Source organism: Pholcus phalangioides, unplaced genomic scaffold, assembly GCF_987345545.1.
Source record: "Pholcus phalangioides strain wild (caught in Gottingen) unplaced genomic scaffold, Ppha-v1.0 ptg000022l_1, whole genome shotgun sequence".
Taxonomy (NCBI): domain Eukaryota; kingdom Metazoa; phylum Arthropoda; class Arachnida; order Araneae; family Pholcidae; genus Pholcus; species Pholcus phalangioides.
In genome coordinates this window covers 39,628,154-39,647,554 of record NW_028301615.1, presented here as the reverse complement: position 1 = coordinate 39,647,554, position 19,401 = coordinate 39,628,154, and the positions used below count along the sequence as shown (strand labels likewise).

The following is a 19,401-nucleotide window of genomic DNA, read 5'->3' as shown; positions in this document are numbered from 1 at the left end:
TGGACTATGGGAAAAATATGACTGCGATAAAAAAAGCCACTTTTTCACCTAATGAACAAAAATTGAGCTATTTTCATAGAATCTTTCTTCCCCCCTCTGCCTGATGATCCATGTATCCTAATACCAAGTTTCATCAAAATACTTCCATCACAATGGGCGTTACATACGCCTATGTAGTGTCAGTTTATTCATAACGGTTTACGGAAAACTCACCGACACAATAATTCACCACCAACATTTCACCGGTATATACCTGTAAGAAAACTCACCATCAACATTTCACCGTTATGCAATTTACCTGTAGGAAAATTCACCGCTAAGAAAATACAGCGACCATCAATTCATCGACAACAATTCGACTCGAGTCAGTGAGCCAGTAAGTGAGCAAAAAATGACCGAGTGAATTAATCAGTAAATGATACAGTGGTTAGTGAGTAAGTGACAGAGTGAGTGACTTGGAGATAGAGTGAGTGGCCACCTAGTAAATGAGTGTCATGATGAGCAACCCAGATAGTAGAATATGGGATCTACTGATTGAGCGAGTGATCAAATGAGTGATTGAGTGACCTTGAGATCAAGTGAGTGACCGGCCTACTGAGAGAGTGATCGAGTGACATAGTGAGCGACATTGAGTGATTGGCCTATGAAGTAAGTGAGGGAAATGCTGAGCAAGTGAGTGACCTAGTGAGTGATTGACAGACGGAGCGGCGCCGTAAGTGAGTGATAGAATGAGTTACCTAGTGATTGACTGAGCGACCTTGGGAGTGAGTGAGCGAGGGCGAGCTAGCTCTAATGGCAGGCTGGTTTCATTCACTCTTTTGTTCACTTGTTGACATCGCGTGAGGAAGTGAACCATTTTAATGAACGATTTTTTTGACCGATTTATAACCCCCCACCCCGTATAATCGTCAGCATTTTCTCGCTAATCGGAAAGTTATTTTAGCAAGATTTTTTTCAGCCATTCGGAAATGACTTTGAACTGCAAGTTCTGGTCCCGTGGTCTCTTGGTCACGACAGAAGTCGAATAAAATCATAACTTAAAACCCATCTGTATAGTGGGGGAAGCATAAACTCACTTTTCTGTGTGTATTCCTTGTTCGAAATACCTGAGAATATTTTTTACGAAGAAGCATGTGCTATGATATGACATTTAGGGGAAAAACTATCATTTTTTGAGAATTCTCTGCGCTATAGCGAATGCTTCCAAACTTTTCTATTTTTTGTATCTTTAACATTAACTATTTGGCAATCACTTGCCAATCACCCGTTATAACGGACTTTTACTGCTTTATAGAATTTAGACACACATAGGCTGTACCAAATTCTTTGCACAACATATATCTCTGCAATCGTTGGCTTTGAAAACATACTTCCCACTGCAGAAAGTTTTCAAACGAAGTGTAGTTACTTGAAATCTCAAAATTTGTTTGAGGAGTCGTATATATACAAAAAACTAAATAGCTTTTTATACAGTCTCCGTGCGCGAAAACTTCTAATTATTTAAATGTAGATCACGACCTGGAAAGTCATTTTTTCGCAAAAAACTCCATATTTTTAAATGCAATATTTCTCATTACTCGAGATATTAGATTATAAAATCGATATGTTTTTGCAAACTTATCACTGCGTCAAGGAAACAGTTAGTTTCCGGATATTATGCTGAGGTGAGCTCGGAAAGAGAAGTCATCACGTCTCCGCCGGGACTCGAACCCAGGCCCTCCTGCATACCGGGCAAGCATGCTACCATCTACACCACTGGAGACACATGAATCTGCCTTCCTAATTTCACGCACTGTGTCGTCCCCACCACACCACACCCTCATTCATTGGCGATTAATGCTGAAAACTTCAAAGTCAAATATCTCCGCTAATATTACATTTAAAAACGCACAAAAAATTATTTTGTAAATTACTTTCCAGAGCCACGTTTACATTTCCCTAATAGAAGTTTTAGCTCACATGGTCTACATAAAAAGTAAATTTTTCTATTTTGTTTATGTATACGACGCCTTGGGAAATTTAAGACATTAACTGCCGTATTCACCAACACAGTTTCCACTACAATCGCAGGTTAAAGGATTAGCGATCGACACGGATTGGTTAAAATCCTCAATTTAACCTATTCGATTCGATCTTCAATCCTTTTCCCTGCAGTTTAAACAGTGTTGGTGAATACGGCCGTAAGAGAAACAGCTCGTCATTTGCGAGATTCTCGTGAAAAAATGTTGTTTCCAAAATCAACGGTTTCAAAGGTATCCACTGTGCAGTCTTGGTTGTTTCATATTAGACTCATGCTGCCATCTGCCTACCGTGCAAACACCTGAATTTTTATGTCATGCGAGTAACACGTTGAAGATCTGTCTGCTCTTTTTTTGACAGCATGTTTGACAACCGATAGGCTTCAAGATCAATAAATGGCGTGTAATTGTCGCAGATATTGAAATATACTCCATAAACCTTTTTTTTAGTGATGACATAAATAGTGCGCTTTAATTTTTTACCCATCTCTCGCAATTATCATAAATATCGATTAGTACAGAACACAAAGTAATTTGCTATACACTGTTACATGTAAATAATATCGACACAACACACATCAAAAGAGGTCTCTCCATTCAATTATTATTATTATTATCAGTATTTTAGTTGGACTGCGATTCGCATTTGCCATAATGGCATTCTGGAAAAACGTGTCATTGGGTTTGTTATGTATGAGATTGCGGATCAGATGAAAGAATAGATAGAGCGTTTCTCTCGCGGTACACACACAAAGACATTAAATAAAAATTCTTATATTTATGGCTCGGGTAGTCCGCTGATAGACAAAGATCAAGAGGAACAAAATAAATAAAACCGAATCGATAAACCGATAATTAGTTTCTATTGAAGTTGGGTTTGGGTTGTGTGCGTTCGAATGAGCTGGAAGTTTTCCGTGCGAATGGGGGGAATGTTAAAATGGAACAGACGTAATGATCTTGCCCCCCCCTCTCTCTCTGCCGCCTTACTAAGGATTATAAACACTGCTCGTTCTCTCAAATCTGTGTATGAGTCAACATATGACATCCATATTTTTATGGGCATCTTTTTATCAGCCACCTCGTTGGGCATTTTGCCTGTTGTGGCGTTGTATTTGTATTTGTATTTGTAAATTATATTGAATCAATAATACAGGGTGGGCCAAAAAGAAAGTAGAAAATTTAAAAATTCATAAAAACCGGAAAAATAACCTAAATAGAAAACGGTTTGCAGGGTTAGCCTATGGCCTAGAATGACCATAGGATTTTTTTTAAGACGAAAAAAAAAATAACTCATGAAACAGCCGATAGGTGTGCTGCCGTACACAAGTCGAAGAAAAGATACGCAAATAACGAACAGAATGCCTCCAAATCGTTCAGTACAGCAGTATATGTTCCACATGACCACCACCACCACCACCGGGGATAACCAGCATAACACATTGCAAGCGAGTCACAAATCCATCAACGGAAGAGTGCAGCAGGTCCACATACACGGATTACAACGGTGAACTGGTTGTGGATTAGGAGCGCAAGTTCTTATAACCGTCTCATATCGAATTGCATATTTCCACCGAAGTCGCTCGTACCAGCGTCATCTATCGGCTGTTTCTTAGTTATTTGTTTTCCTGTCTTAAAAAAAATCCCGTGACATAGCGATGCTAACCCTGCAAACGGTTTTTTATTTCGGGTATTTTTCCCGGTTTTTATTCATTTTTAAAGTTTCTACGGACTTTTTGTCCACCCTGTACTTCTTCATATACAAGGAAAGGGTCCCAAGGTGTCGTCCTCAAAAAAATATGTAAAACTTCTAGCGCAGTCATCTCATCCAGAAACACATAAAAATCAAAATATTGGTGGCAGAGTCGAGTTAATAAAGCCATAAAAATTTATAAAAATGACAACAGTTGGTTACTTATCGCCTTTCGAGCTTCTTGGTGAGATCTGTAAAAAAATTCTTTTCACAGCTCTGCTTTTTCCTCTATTTTTTACTCTTCTCCACTAGGGGCCGTACTACGAACCCCCCCCCCCCCCACCATGCTTATAAAAGGACACGCTTTTTTCGGGAATTTGAACATTGTTAGAATTAATAAATCAAAATACTTAAATAAATATTAAACATTTAAATTAAAATCTCACGTGATTTAAATACATCGACAAAAAATATGTGAGACCCTTTGCTTTTGTTTTTCTTGATATTTTTGTAGAATTTCAACATTTTGCGTACAATTCATGCTTGCCAAATAAGTGCATACACACACACAACATGTCTTTTCTGTCAGTAACAGTACGGACACCGGAAAAAGTTTTTTCGTATAATTTTTCAGGACCATTCAAAGAAAAAATTACGAACTTTAAGAGTTTAATCTCGAAAAATATCTAACTTTCTGTTTCCATTTTTGACCTTCAACCAAGTGTATAGTTACATTATTTGAAGCAATGAATAGCACATTTTGCACTTTAATTAATTAATTTGAACACGATGACGATGAAACCACCATCCGAATGTAGCTCGAGTATGGCAAATACACTAAAAGTGGTTTGGACGTTAGATTCTTGGCAATAAATAACCTCAATTCTTTCTTTCTCTAATGAGGTTTTCTGCAAACTAAATAAGGTTTCAGAGAGAAAAGTAGAAAAAAAGGAGCAAAATACGAGTTACAGTACTCAAAAAAGCCCTACTAGAATGTCTTCCAAGTAAAGAAAGGATGAGAAATGCAAATTTAAAGATGAGAAGATGTAGTAGATTATATTACTTATAGATGAGAAGATTTTGATAACATTACAAAGAAATTCGTGACAGTTAAATGTATGAAAATGGGTCAAAAATTCGTTATAGGCGTACTTTGCTGAAATCGGTGTTCGTTGCAAGCGATCAAAATAGCATAGATAAGCAAGGAAATTCACGAGAGGCGGAAAAACTTCGTTATAAATAAAAATTATTAGCGAGTCCAACTGTGCATTTGTTATAATTCTTGGAAAATAGAGCATAAATAACTTTTTATTAACCTCTTTTTCAAATGTTTGTTTGCGGTTTTAGTACATTGGGATAATTGTTTCGAAATTTTTTATTGATTATAAATATTCAAGAAATTTGGTTCTTATATTTTGTAATAAATATAGATTACTTTATAGAAATATCCACATATATTAGGCTTGAGAATTGATAGACATTTTTAGTCTTATGGACTTTTGTTTTTGTTGAATGCGATGGTTAAATATGGATGAAAGCATTGTTAAGGATTATACAGTAAACCTCTCTTTTGCGGACGTCGGTGGGGACAGAACAATTCGTCCATAAAAGAGGGGTGACTGTTAATCTGGGGTTTGAAATTCATACTTTTATTATACAAGGGGGTAATTATTATTTGGCCTCTGTGGAAGCAGGATACAAAACTTGAATATAAATTAGTATGCATGATCTTTTAAACAAAATTTATAGATCACGCAAGACAGCTCTCGGGGACCTCTCACGCATACACACAATTAGAGATACATTTAAAATTCTATATATTAAAGAGAAAAAATTTTTTGTTTGTGTTTATTATGCTTATTATTAAATTGTAGAACTACAATTCAACGATTGCAGCCGTCGTCGACTCGTTAAATTTTCGGACCAATCCGATTCGTTAACCAGAGAGCTGTTGGATTTCAGTGATGTATGCCACACTTGCAGATACCAATTTTTAAATATTGTATGTGCTAAAACAATAAATAGTGAATTGATTAGCGTGCAAATGAATTGAAGTGGAAAAAAAGTATAGTATAGTTTGTACACATTGGTTGTAACGGCATAAGAATATCGGCCCATGTAAATTGAAAAATTTATCGCTTTATATATACAGCATCTAATAGAGTATTTCAGACATGCGATCAGAAAGATATTTTTCTTAAATATTAATATTTTATGTTCGAAACCACATTCAATCAGTGATTTTTAAACTCCTTTTTCCTTAAGGGGTTTGGTGTACGATCTTGGCATCCACTGCTTTCTATGGGAAAAATCTCCTTCCTTTAAGGAACATTTAAAACTTTTCTGTTCACTTCAGGGACTCAATTTTTTTTCTCAAGTAATATGAATATTTTCATACAATTGAACACGAGATTTTAGGGTTTTAATCGTTGTTTATTTTTTTTATTGAATTTTAACTTCAACAACATGCAACTTTTCAAAAAATAACCAAAATATACCCATATTTTGTGCTATAATTTTTTTAAAAATAATTTTGATAAAAATTCCTCGTAGTAACTCATTAGAGTATGTAACACCATAGTGTTGAGAGAGACACAATGTTTCAAGAGATTTGAATGAGTGGTGTTCCAAAAAATGTTCCTTATCTAACAAAAAACTTAGTGTTGAGAAAAGAGCATTTTATAGTGGAAAGCATTAATACATACTATATAATGCCTGCCAGCAATTTATATTAAAATATTTTAAAAATATTTCTAGTGTAACTATAACAAAACAACAAAAACTTGAACATTGTTGGACTCAGAAATTTTCATAATATTGGGAAATTAAAAAGTTCGAAAATGTGATTTTTGGAAAATTTTCACGTGCACCAACGCCTTAAGGGATGCCAGGAACTCAAAAGATTCAAAAAGACTTTTTCAAAAATTAATTTAAAAAGTTCCACTTAATTGCAAATTTAATGCAAAATATTTCGTGTGTGATTCGATAAATTGTTTCTTTCAGAAATAAAACAAGAAAGAAATGAATGTTTGTGTTAAGGTATCGAAGAAGCATACTTTGAACCCGTTTTCCCCACATGGACATTTTGCTGCTTATCCGTAAGAAGAAAAGAAAACCACTACACCAAAAATGCTAAAAACTTTCAGAAATGTTTGCTTTACATGTTTTGGTAAATATTAATCTCTCAAATGTGGATATCTGAGCATTTGTTAAAATTTTGTGAATTTTGAAATTGAAGAAAAGAAAAAATTCAAAAATATCTGAGTTCAGAATTTTTTGTTAAAGGTATTTCCTATTGATTAATTACTAAATCGAAGGTTCATTCCACAAAAACATGTAGTTCATTCGCATTCTTACAAAATTTAAACGGTTGTTGGGTGCAGTAGTATTCTTGTAATCTTACGGATAAGCACCAAAATGTCGATCAGAGAAAAACGTATTCAAAGTGTGTTTTTCGGATACCTTTACACTATCTCAGACATCTATTCCCAATTTTATTTTGAAATAACCAATTGACCCAATTCATACGAAACATTTGGTTTGCAGTTGAGTGAAATAGTTTTCAACCCTTTCAGTACCACATTAAGCAACAATGAGATAATAATTATCATGAAAAGTAGGTCATTTCACTTATAATCAAGGTCCAGAAACAAAAAAAAGTATTTTTCTTCTGAATATTATTACAGAAACGAATTTATTCTACACACCGATTTAATTAACCTGGTACTTGTGAAATTTCCATACGCTTACAGTAAAAATAAAAAAAATTACCAATTCAAATACATTTAATAATACAGAAAAATAAATATTTGTTTATTTTACGACTGAGAAAGCCATAATTTGTTTGGGAACATTTTTAAAAAAGCAAAACATTTTCCTAAATTAGTGTTTTACTGCATTACAAAAAGGTACATCGCAGTAAACGCTTTTACAGGGACAGAAAATATCTAAATTTTATTAATCAACACATTTAAAAAAACATTCTAATAGTCCTACATTTTAGCTGTCATTTGGTAATCGTAAAATAGTTATATATACCCTTTATACGACAAAATAAGAACACCAAACAACGTATGCAAGGGGTGTTACGGGGGTTAAAAAGCTGTTGGTACTTTAAAGTACCGTCAGTATCGAAAGTGTCAAATTTATTTTTGTAAAATCGACTTTTTTTAAGCCCCAGAAGTGACGACTCTCAAATTAGTCATTCTGCCAATCCTTTTTCCTCGCTTGGTACAAATATGTATCACGAGCTTATGAATGCTTTCATCAATATTTAAACATTTGAATCCAAGTCTCTGGTGAGTTAAAGTTCACTTGAAATCATGAAAATTTTCGCGTAGATTACAATGTGCTCAAAGACACGAAAATGCATTTACAGCGTTCTCTCCAATGATAGTGATATTAAACATGAAGTATATCAAAAGTATGTTTGTATAAATTCGAACACTTACTTTGAATATATTAAATTTAAATTTTTATATTCAGATTCAGACAACTCCAAAACTGAATCATGTGACTCAGAAAATCTCGACATAACGAAACGCGAACTATCAAATTCAGTTTATGAATGATATCTCCCATCAAACTCATGCAAGAAACATTCACGTGGAATTTTCCGAACACGTATATTATATCGCGTATTTACGTGTGTGTTTAGTGTTTGCACACATTCATCTCGGATATTTATTCAATGCAAATAACATCCTCACACACACACACAACATTGAGATAGAAACCTTCTTCAAAAACAAACGCTGTTTGCATTATTGCCTTGAGTTAATATTCCAGATGAATGGGTCTCTTAGGCCCCCCCTGATAGAGAAATCTCAAGGCGGTATTCCACTTCTGATTTGCATAATCAAAACTCGAGAAATTCCTTAAGATATGAGAAAGAGGGGTATAGAAATATTTTTTCGCCCCTCCCCAAAATCTCCAGCCTGCTAAAACTATTTCATGGATATTGAATGAGATTTAGATGTCGAGGTGTGCGAATTCTTTCTCAAGAGTCACATAGATTGAAATCTATGGCGGCGAGATAAGGATGGAGAAGCGCGGGAATAACCGTAGATAATGCGCGAAAGCCAAAATAATTTCGTATTATTCCGGTGAATGCTGTCAAATATTGCGTGGAGGAGGGTGTTTCGGAATGCCTTATCCATTCTGGTAGGAAAGAGTACGTACCAATTTCTCCTTTAAATGTTGCCAGGGGCGATGAGTTTGTCAAGGGAGGATTCTCTCTCTCTCTCTCTCTCTCTGGAGGCTTTCCTATCACCCTCTATCTGTCTTCTCGTGTTATAGTCAAAAGCAACCAAAGCCACCGTAAATTACATTCCTCGTTGGCGTAAATGTGTCAGTGAAGTTAATGGGAGATAAAAAAAAAAAAAAAAAAATCCGACCCCACATCTCAATATATATATATATAATCTTATGGGAATGGAATTTTGTTTATTGCTCCTTTTCTATGGTCATACCACGCAATATACTGGGAATTGGAAATTTTCTGACCATTAGTGTGAGAATAAACAGATTCCGGAATACGATTCTATTCATTTAAATGAATTTGCGTGATTCTTAGAATTAATTTGTTGGAACATTGCTTATACAGAGAATGGACAAAATGATATGAACGGGCCCCCCCCCCCTTTTTACTTTGGGGCCGTTCAAGTATTACGTCAGCAAATTTTTTGCCATTTTTGACCCACTCCCCCCTTGTCAGCAAAATTTCGTCAGTACTGCCCCCCTCTCCTAAGCCATATACGCGGGAGGGGAGCCATAGGGGGCTCGTGTGCCACCCCCCCCCCAAGACGGAAAGAAAAATATTTTTTTAATATAAAAAACTTTTTTTTTTTAAAATTAAAATTTCGAAATAAAATACCTTTATATGTTGTTATAATCGATTTCTCAATTAATTTCCATCCTATGTGGACCCGCAGACCAAATGTGGCCCTGAAGGTTATCTGATGTGGCTTGACCCCCCTCAAACCCAATTTTGGAAGCGGCACATTTACAGATCGTTTGAATGACCCGTGAAACAATTCCGGAGCATTTAAGTGGCCCGTGGCACATTTTCAGATCACTGAAGTAGGGTCGTGCCACATTCAAAGATCACTTAAGTAGCCCACGACGCGGTTCCAGAACACTTAAAAGATGCGTGGTACATTTAGAGATCCCTTGAGTGACATGTGGCACAATTTTAGAGCACTTAAGCGGCCCCCCAGTGCGGTTCTGCATCACTCAAGTAATCCGCGGAACATTACCTTATTACTTAAGTGATCCGAGGCATAATTTCGGATTAATTGAATGATGCGTTTCACAGTTCCACAGCACTTGAGCCGCCTGGACACATTTCCAGAGCACTTAAGCGAGGCCCAGAAATATTTCCAGAGCACTTAAGCAGTCCGGACTCATTTCCCGAGCACTTGAAGGATCCGTGAAATATTTAGAGATCGCTGAAGTGGCTCTGTAAGGGATTTATCATTAGGGAAAATGTTAGTTCAGGTGCCCACAAACTAGCGAAAGATTTTTCTCGTTTTTGGCACACCCGTTAAGATGCCATTAAGATCATTTCATATTTTCATGAAAGGTGGTTGAGGACGTAAGGATCATCCAAACCCCCCCCCCTCTCCCCCTGTCATCAAAAGTCAGCAAATTGGAAACTCCCTCTCCCCCATCCATGCTGACGTAATACTGGAATGACACCTTTGAAGATGCAAAACGTTTGGGCCTATTTTTTGTAATTGGGGGGATACTTTATGTATGGTGTACCAGTGGGGGAAACTATAAGCTGGAGTGATGTTTGCCATTTCATACCGATTCATCTCAGTCAGCAGGATACAACCTTTTCAGTCCGCGGGCCAGCGTATGACCCGTTTTTCACGGGATATTGCCATAATTTTGGTCGCCCCACCTTTTTTTTTATAAAACGTCCCGTTTTTTTCTTATTTTCAACAAGGTTTAGGTAGTAGAATTTTTGAAATGAAAATAGCAAGATAATTTCCATGACTTATAAATAATATTATGATAATTCTGACTCTAATAATCATCATCAATTATTGTCGTCATCTCCCATATCTCCCAAACATGCACCTTTATTGGCGAATTGCATTTCAACTTGCAGTGCCCGCCATTTCCAGCGATTGGCAATTTTCCAGAAATGTCAGCGATAGTTCGCAACTTTACACTCGCCTTTGACAATTTTTTGGGCAGTAAATTGCATACTTATTTTGACAATATTTTGGCAATTTGCTAAACTTTTTCGATTGTAAATGGCAAGTTGCTTTTGACAGTTTTTTGCGGTTTTAACTGGCAAGGGGACACAGTGGTAGTCGGATGAAGTTGGTTTTCTATGGTTCCCAACTTCGAGGTGCAAATGCGAGGCGATCACCCCGTTAAAATGTCTCACCACTGAGAGCAATAGGCCTGCAAACGGTACGAATATTCAATCATTACACTTCCCTGCTGAAATACAGATGGCGGCACTGAAAAATCAGACACAACACAAGATACGCACTCGGATTACTAGGTACACGCATTTACACTTCCCGCACAACTCACTAGGTAGTAAATTGCCCATGTCGATAGACCTGAGTTGCGCTCGGTATGGAAAAAAAATCGGCAACTTTTTGGTGATATCCCGTAATTTTATGAAGGAAATATAGTCAACCTAGATGTTGTATATTGTCACTTTTCTACCGGAATAACTTTTGTGGGCAGGATGAAACCACACCTGGTGAGCCGCATTTGGCCCGCGGGCCAGAGATTGTGCATCCCTGATCCTAATGGATCATCTCGCACGATATCCCTTTATCGACCCCCAGTAACTTGAGCCAAAATTTCTTTCATATAAGAATAATCTAATATCATTTCTATTAGCGGGTTTCATATCATTCTCATCCGCGGGTCGTGAATTCTAACACAATTGACACCCTTAAAAGGAAGTGCAATCAACACATTGGAAGAAACAATGCATACTTAGACCATTCATCTTTTTAAGGGCTGTGCATTACATATCATTAACTGCTGTATTTGGTAGAGCAGTTCGAGTATTACATAGATTATTAGTGTTTTTTTCGTGACATAAAAACCTCTTTTTGTATTTTAGTTATATTCCACGTCCATATTTTTTATAGGGGATTTTTTTCCGCCACCTAGTTTTGCTTTACGCCCGTTATGGCCTTTGTATTTGAATCAAAAATTCAGGGTTCGTCGTCTTAATTTTAACTTTTTCCTTCATAATAATGCTTCTCATTAATCAAGACCGAATTCCGGAAGTATTTTAATAACAATCTTGTCTTAAATATCGTCTTGGAAACTATCATGTACCACTTCCATATAAAAACGAATAAGAAACCTCTCTTGTAGGTCATGACACGCGATGTCTTCTTATTTCTTTCGAAATGTCTTCGACTAAGCTCTTCTTCTTCTTGGTTTTCCCAATAGAATATACTATGTTACATTTCTTGGAATTCCTCTCTGTCTCGGTATAAGCTGTGGGGATCAAAGGAGAGATTTTTCATTTAAAAACGGACAGGGGAAACCGAAACTGACACTTGGGAGGAAAAGAAAACAAAATAAGAAGTACGAAACAAGAACAGTTTTTAGCAAAACAACACTATTACACACATACACGAGGAATGTAACCACCGGAAATATATCTCCATTTGACATTACCTCATCTCTTCGCCGTCATATTTCTTGCCGCAGGCACCCAGCTGTCAAAACATCTGACCGAAATTTCTGTTTCGAAAAATAGTAAAAATAATAAAAGAAAATTTGAAGGAAAAAAAGAGAGTTATATGTTGCGAAATATCTTGTTTTGCAAGTAGTTGCTGAGCATTTACTCTGGGCTTAAAGATAATTGAAGGTCGTGTAACAACTATTGCTGCTGAACATTAATTTCTGTATCTTATTCATTTTTATTACCCCTTAACTGGCGTTGTGAAAATTCTGTTCGCATTTGGCGTCAGTTTTGACCCCAGCAAGTATTAATGCATTTTAAAAATCAACCAGAAGAGTCTTTATAAAAGCAATGGGTTTTTTTACGTGACTTCACTCATCTGTCAATTAATTCACTAAATATTTTTTTTTTCAAATTTCTGTAATTATTTTCCCAAAAATTTTCTTTTATTAGGGCACACATTTGAAAAAACATGAAGGGATACATGACTTTTTGATTTTTTTTTTTTTTTAATTATGAATTAAATATTTGCAACGCAATTTTCATCATTAGAAAACGAACAGATACGATTGAAATATACTCAGAAAGTAAAGTTTACAAGTTAAAATAATGTTTACTATATTTTCACAAGCACCAAAATTTCGGAAACACAGTACTTGTACACACACAAACAACACCGTGATCACATAGATCTTACGTACAATTCACTAACAACACTATCCTCATGCTCACCTCGGATATCCGCTGTTTCACGATTAATTTGGAACCGTTATCGAGAAAACTGGCGCTCTTCCGAGACGGCATTTCAATCTCAACACTACTGCCGTCAGACAAAAAAATGGCTTACGTAAATAGCGAGGTGGAGTCATTTTGAGACCCCACGCAAACTTTGACGAATGAAATAACGTTAATAAAAAACAGAACAAATCATAAATTTGTCAGGAACGTATGAAGAACCTGCTTCAAAAGTACTGATAACAGGATGCACCCTATGCATTTCTTTCTCAAGGAAGTGGCATGTTGAGTAATACCCGGGTGTAAAAATGACCCTACTACGCCAGTTGAGGGTTAAGAAGAAAACGTCATAAATGTACGTGCTCAAAATGGATGTGCTCAAAATAAAAAGAAACTGCCGGCACATTTCTTGTCATTTTCTACACACGAGAGTTAATTAGACCGGGACCTAAAGTTTATTGCCGATTCCGCACGGCAGCCTTTTTTATATTCACCGAGAGGTAGGTGCATTAACCCCCCGACGGGGAACTTGATGCGGTAGCAATCTTTTTCTGCGGTCATGTCGCCGTACCTATTGAACCCCTGTGTCAGGAAAGTTTCTGATAAGGACGAACCGGGTATCGAACTCGCGCGACACCTCTCAACATCCTTTGGTACCTTAGGTGAGTATCTTATCGACCTGGGAGCGGTAGCCCCCTTCGGCATTTCATAGAGCACGGGTCTTCAACACAATGCCGGGGGCCACATTTGGCCCTCGGAGATTCTTTTCGTGGACCACCGATCATTTTTCAGAGAGAAGGTGAAAATATTGAGAACTATTAATTTTTAGAATGAAGGAAAGAAATAATTTCGGAATGAAGGAAAGAAATAATTTCGGAATGAAGGAAAGAAATAATTTCGGAATGAAGGAAAGAAATAATTTCGGAATTAAGGAAAGAAATAATTCTAGAATAAATGGAATAATCGGATAAATTTATCAAAATTTGTAATGAACGAAAGAAATAATTGCAGAATTGATCAAAATTCATAATTACTAAAACAAATGATTCCAGAAACATATTTTGGGTATTTGAAACAAATAATTTGAAAAATTAGTGAAAAAAACTTGAAACTCGTAATTTCTGACAGAAATTATTTCACAATCAATAAAATAATGATTGCATAATTATTGAAAGAAATTATTTCAAGATGTATCGACAAAGACAATAATTTCACTATAACCGGAATAAATAATTACAGAATCATTCGAAATAATTTCGGAATTAATTAATTTTATCAGTAATTAATCAAAACATTTCAGAATAAGTGTTAAAAATACCGTCAGAAATAATTGGAATTTATAATTAATAAAAGAAATAATTTTAGAATGAGCCTTCAAATAAGTTACCAAGTCTTCAACTGATTTTTTTCCCCTGTTTAATTCGGACCCCTGCTTAAGATGTCACTAAATCGTAGGTGTGACGTGGCCCGCGGGCTTTGTGGGAATTTTCAATTGGGCTTGCCATGTCCGGAAAGTTGAAGACCCCCTGTCATAGAGAAATGCGAAGTTTACTCTGAAAGTGTTTAGCCCCAATTCTTCCCATCAGTGGGGCCGTATGACACCTTGAGGCAGTGCGAAATTCTAATCAAGGGGTGTATTCTGCACAGCCTGCGAGTCAAATGGTGCCACACTAATATGTTTCATCCGGCCTCCGATCAGTGCCATCTTAACGCATGGTCCCACCCGGGCACGGCCAAGGGGGCCTCATAAAAACGATATTTGGTTGAAATTTTCTAGAATTTACCTTTCAGGGCCTCAGAAAAATCACTTTGCAAGGATGCCAATGATGCGCTTAAGACGGCCCTGCCTCCGTTAGGTGTTCCGGTGGGAAAGTATCAGTAGTGTAAAGAGACTGACCATACTTCATAAAACTACGGGAAATCGGGATCAATACTGAGCATTGACAATTATCACCAAAATTATTGTCAAAGGGAATCTTTCTTTGTGTCCTTCTTAGCAGTCTATCACGGACTACTGTTCTCAACTTGATTTTCCACCCGTGGTCCCTTTGGGGTATCTCAGGACAACACAACCATATGGCCTCAGGTTGAGAAACACTGCTTTAACCTACACATTACTAACTTCTCTAGATATGCATCCATACTATATATTTTCGTTTGAAATTTATTGTACCTTTTAGGTATATATATTCCCGTTTTTTTTTCTCTACCCTTTACATTTCAAACATGAATTAGACGGTTATATTGATTTACGTCATGATGATACACAGTACAATGATAATAAAATAAGAATATATGTTAATTAAAATCTCGATTCTATGATTGCAATAGGACGATGGGTTAGAAAAGTAATTTTCTCTGAGACATCTTTGTTTTGCATGAAATTGCCATTTCATGTAAATACTCATTCAAAACATGTTTTTTTTTCCTTTATGTACACCTTTATTAACTATTTGATGCTTTATGAAGTTTGCATGTGGATATGACGGAAATCTCTCTTTTTCTCTGATCTATTCTGTAAATATTCATGTCTAAGATGAGTTCCCGAGAAATCGCATTGCCTGAATTAAATGTCACTGACTATGTGTAGTTTGGTTGCGTGACGGGCAGTTCTCCGTAGCATGGCTCGATATTCCAAATCTCTTTGGCGTACTCGGCTATGGTGCGATCTGTCGAGAATTTTCCAGAGCTCGCGATGTTCATGATCGCCATCTGGGTCCAACTCTGCTGGTCCTTGAACAAATCGCTGACCTCCACCTGCTTCTGGATGTAGGCCTCGTAGTCCGCGAAACAGAAGAAGCGGTCGTAGTTCAGCAGCATGTTGGTGACGTCTCGGAATTCGCCCGGGTTGTTTGGACTGAAGTAACCGCCCTGTATCTGATCGATGACCTCTTTCAGTTCAGGGATGCGGTTGTAATAGCTCCAGCCGTCGTAGCCGCTACGTTTCAGGTCCTCGACCTCGTCCACGTTCATGCCGAATATAAAGATGTTCTTCTCACCGACCTCCTCCATCATCTCGACGTTCGCTCCGTCCAGGGTCCCGATCGTAAGAGCGCCGTTCAGCATGAACTTCATGTTGCCAGTGCCGGAAGCCTCGGTTCCCGCAGTGGATATCTGCTCGCTCAAGTCAGCCGCGGGAATCACCTTCTCCGCGAGCGACACGCGGTAGTTCTCCAGGAATATCACTTTGAGGAGTCCACTGATGGACGTATCGTTATTGACTTGGTTGGCGATGGCGCATATCAGTTTGATGATCTGTTTCGCCATGTGGTAACCCGGTGCCGCCTTACCGCCGATCAGAATCGTGCGGGGTACGATGCTTTCTGTGTCGCCCCGCTTTATGCTGTTGTACAGGGTTATTATGTGGAGACAGTTCAGCAGCTGCCTCTTGTATTCGTGGATCCTCTTGACGTGGATGTCAAACATCGACTCGGGGTTGATCTCCACGTTGTAGTTTTTCTCCAAGTAAGCCGCCAGGTTCAGTTTGTTTTGGAGTTTGATCGCTTGAATACGTTGTATGAACTCTACGTTGTCGGCCAATACTTCTAGATTTCTTAATTCTCCCAGGTTTGTTACCCAATCCATGCCAAGGTATTCCGAAATCGCATCGGCGAGCCCAGGGTTGCACAGGAGTAACCAACGTCTCGGTGTGATGCCGTTCGTCTTATTCTGGAATTTCTCGGGACAGAATTCGTAGAAATCTTTGAAGAGGTCCTTCTTTATAATCTCCGAATGTATGGCGGCTACACCGTTGATCGCGTGAGAGCCCACGATAGCGAGATGAGCCATGTTTACCCTGCGCACGGGCCCTTCTTCAATCATGGACATCCTCGCCTGGCGTTCGAAGTCATCGGGAAACTTCGACAGAACATCTTGGAGGAAGCGATAGTTTATCTCGTAGATTATCTGCATGTGACGAGGGAGCAGTGATTCCAACATGCTTATCGGCCACCTCTCGAGGGCTTCGGGCAACACGGTGTGGTTCGTGTAGGCGCACGTGTTCACGGTGCATTTCCACGCTTTGTCCCAAGGCAGTCCTTCGATATCCATAAACACACGCATCATTTCGGGTATCGCGAGTGATGGGTGAGTGTCGTTGAGCTGGATGGCGACCTTATCCGCGAACTCGTCGAAATTCGTCCTAACTGGTACTTTGGTTCCGAAACGCGATGATTTGTACCGGCGAATGATGTCGTGAACCGTCGCGGCGACCATGAAATACTCCTGTTTCAACCGGAGTTCTTTACCTTCGAAGAAATTGTCGTTCGGATACAGAACTCGCGTGAGGTTCTCGGCCTTGTTTCGATCCAGAACAGCTTGGATGTAGTCCCCGAGATTGAAGCACTTGAGGTCGAAAGAGTGGGGGGACTTCGCGGAAAACAGCCTCAGGGTATTGACGACGTTGTTCTTGTACCCAGGGATGGGAATGTCGTGCGGTAACGCGAGAATCGTCTGCGTGTCGACCCATTCCATCGTGCCGTCTTCGCGGCTCTGCACTCTTCCGTAAAACTGCACCGGCAGGACATTTTCAGGTCGAGCCTTCTCCCATACGCAGCCGTGTCTCATCCAGTCCTCGGGCTCCTCGATCTGCTCTCCGTTCATGATCTTCTGCGCGAAGATTCCGTACTCGTAGAGAAGCCCGTAGCCATACGCCGCTATTCCCGACGTGGCCATCGAGTCCAACAAACAAGCCGCGAGACGGCCGAGCCCACCGTTCCCAAGACCAGCGTCGGGTTCTTCATCCTCCAAGGCCTCCATATTCAGGCCTATCTGATACATCGCGCACCTGCAGGAGTTCCTTATGTCGAGGTTGATCATCGTGTTCGTCAAGGTCCTACCCATGTAATACTCGAGGGACAGATAGTATACGCGCTTCGGGTCCGTCTCGTAGTAGTACTGCTGCGTGCGTAACCAGCGACCGATGAGCTGGTCCTTGACGGTGAACGCCAGGGCCCTGTAGTAGTCGGTGAGCGTGGCGACGTTGCGGTCCTTCGCGCAGGAGTAGTGCAGGTGGCGGTTGAAGAGGTGCTTCACTTCCGCGATGTCGTCCAATCCGGTCAAGACCCCGATACTGATCGCTCGTTGTCTCTCGCGTACAACGCTCGGACGAGCCAGGGACGAGGCAGATGTTTTTTTAGACGCCATGTTTCTCTCCGGATGCCGTCAGATCACAGCCGTGCTTTCTTTAGGTTACAATATTTCGTCGGTCAAGTGATGAGATTCGCTTTTTCTCTCTCTCGCCAATTTGGAATTTCGAAGCTTTTGAATCAAACCTATTTACTCTAACCCTCACTACGAAGAATGAATACTGCGCAAATTTTCGGCGCGAGAGGCCACGAGAAAAATAGAAATGCGTGGATTGTATTTCGGCTGTGTATTGACTTGTATAGAAACATTATTGATAAAATCAATTCTGTAGCGTTTCAGACCCTGGCTCCGCAAACGTGTGGGTGACTTTTTCTCGGTGTAGAAATATGTTTTCCTTTGGCCTCAGGGAGTTGGGCTCTGACTTAAAGGATATTGTAAGTTTTGAATTAGAAATATGGTAAATATGAACTTTGGGGGGCTTTTTCATCAGAGGGCAGCACTTAAAGTTAACTTTCAGGGATCTTTTAGGATGGCTTCGTGGGGAGGGGGAGCTGATTTACTACATAAAATTTAGCAATAATATTCTGGAAAAACATTTTGTATCTGAAGTTGAACATACCGTGGCCGGAAAGTAATTGAACGAAGTGAATTATTTCTTCCCACAAAAAGCAATGACAATTTGAAACAACGAAATTTGCATCGTATACTCGGTGTACCAAAAACAAGAAAAACCTTTCGCTAGTTTGGGGCACCTGAACTAACATTCTTAGTATTGATAAGTCCTCTATAGATCCAATTTAGGGAACTCCAAATCTGTCGCGGTTCCTTCAAGTGATCCGGAAATGAGTCTGGGCCGCTGAAGTGCTCTAGAAATGTGTCGCGGGTCACTCGAGTAATACGTAATTATGCCGCGGATCACTTAAGTAATCTGGGAACGGGCAGCGGGCAACTTGAGTGATGTAAAACTGCACTGGGGGGAGTGGAAGGGGGCGTTTAAGTGCTCTAAAACTGTGTCATATCTCAACAAAGAGATCTCTAAATGTGCCACGGACCACTAAGTGTTCTAGATCTGTGTCGCTGGCCACTTGAGTCATCTCTGAATGTGCGCTTAGTTCACTTTTTCAAAATAAGGTTTGAGATGTCGGGCCCACATCAGATAACTCTGAGGGCAACATTTGGTCCAAAGGCCACGG

At 38.9% G+C, this 19,401-nt stretch overlaps 1 pseudogene across 1 annotated transcript in view; it reads right to left on the bottom strand.

Moving 5' to 3' along the window:
* Positions 1 to 15,553: 15,553 nt before the first annotated feature.
* LOC149070422 (glycogen phosphorylase, muscle form pseudogene) overlaps positions 15,554 to 19,401 on the bottom strand; it is a 91,815-nt pseudogene continuing 87,967 nt past the window's right edge. Inside the window, exon 2 of the transcript XR_016195042.1 lies at positions 15,554 to 18,271. The product of XR_016195042.1 is annotated as a glycogen phosphorylase, muscle form pseudogene (transcript). The remainder of the gene's footprint in view (positions 18,272 to 19,401) is intronic.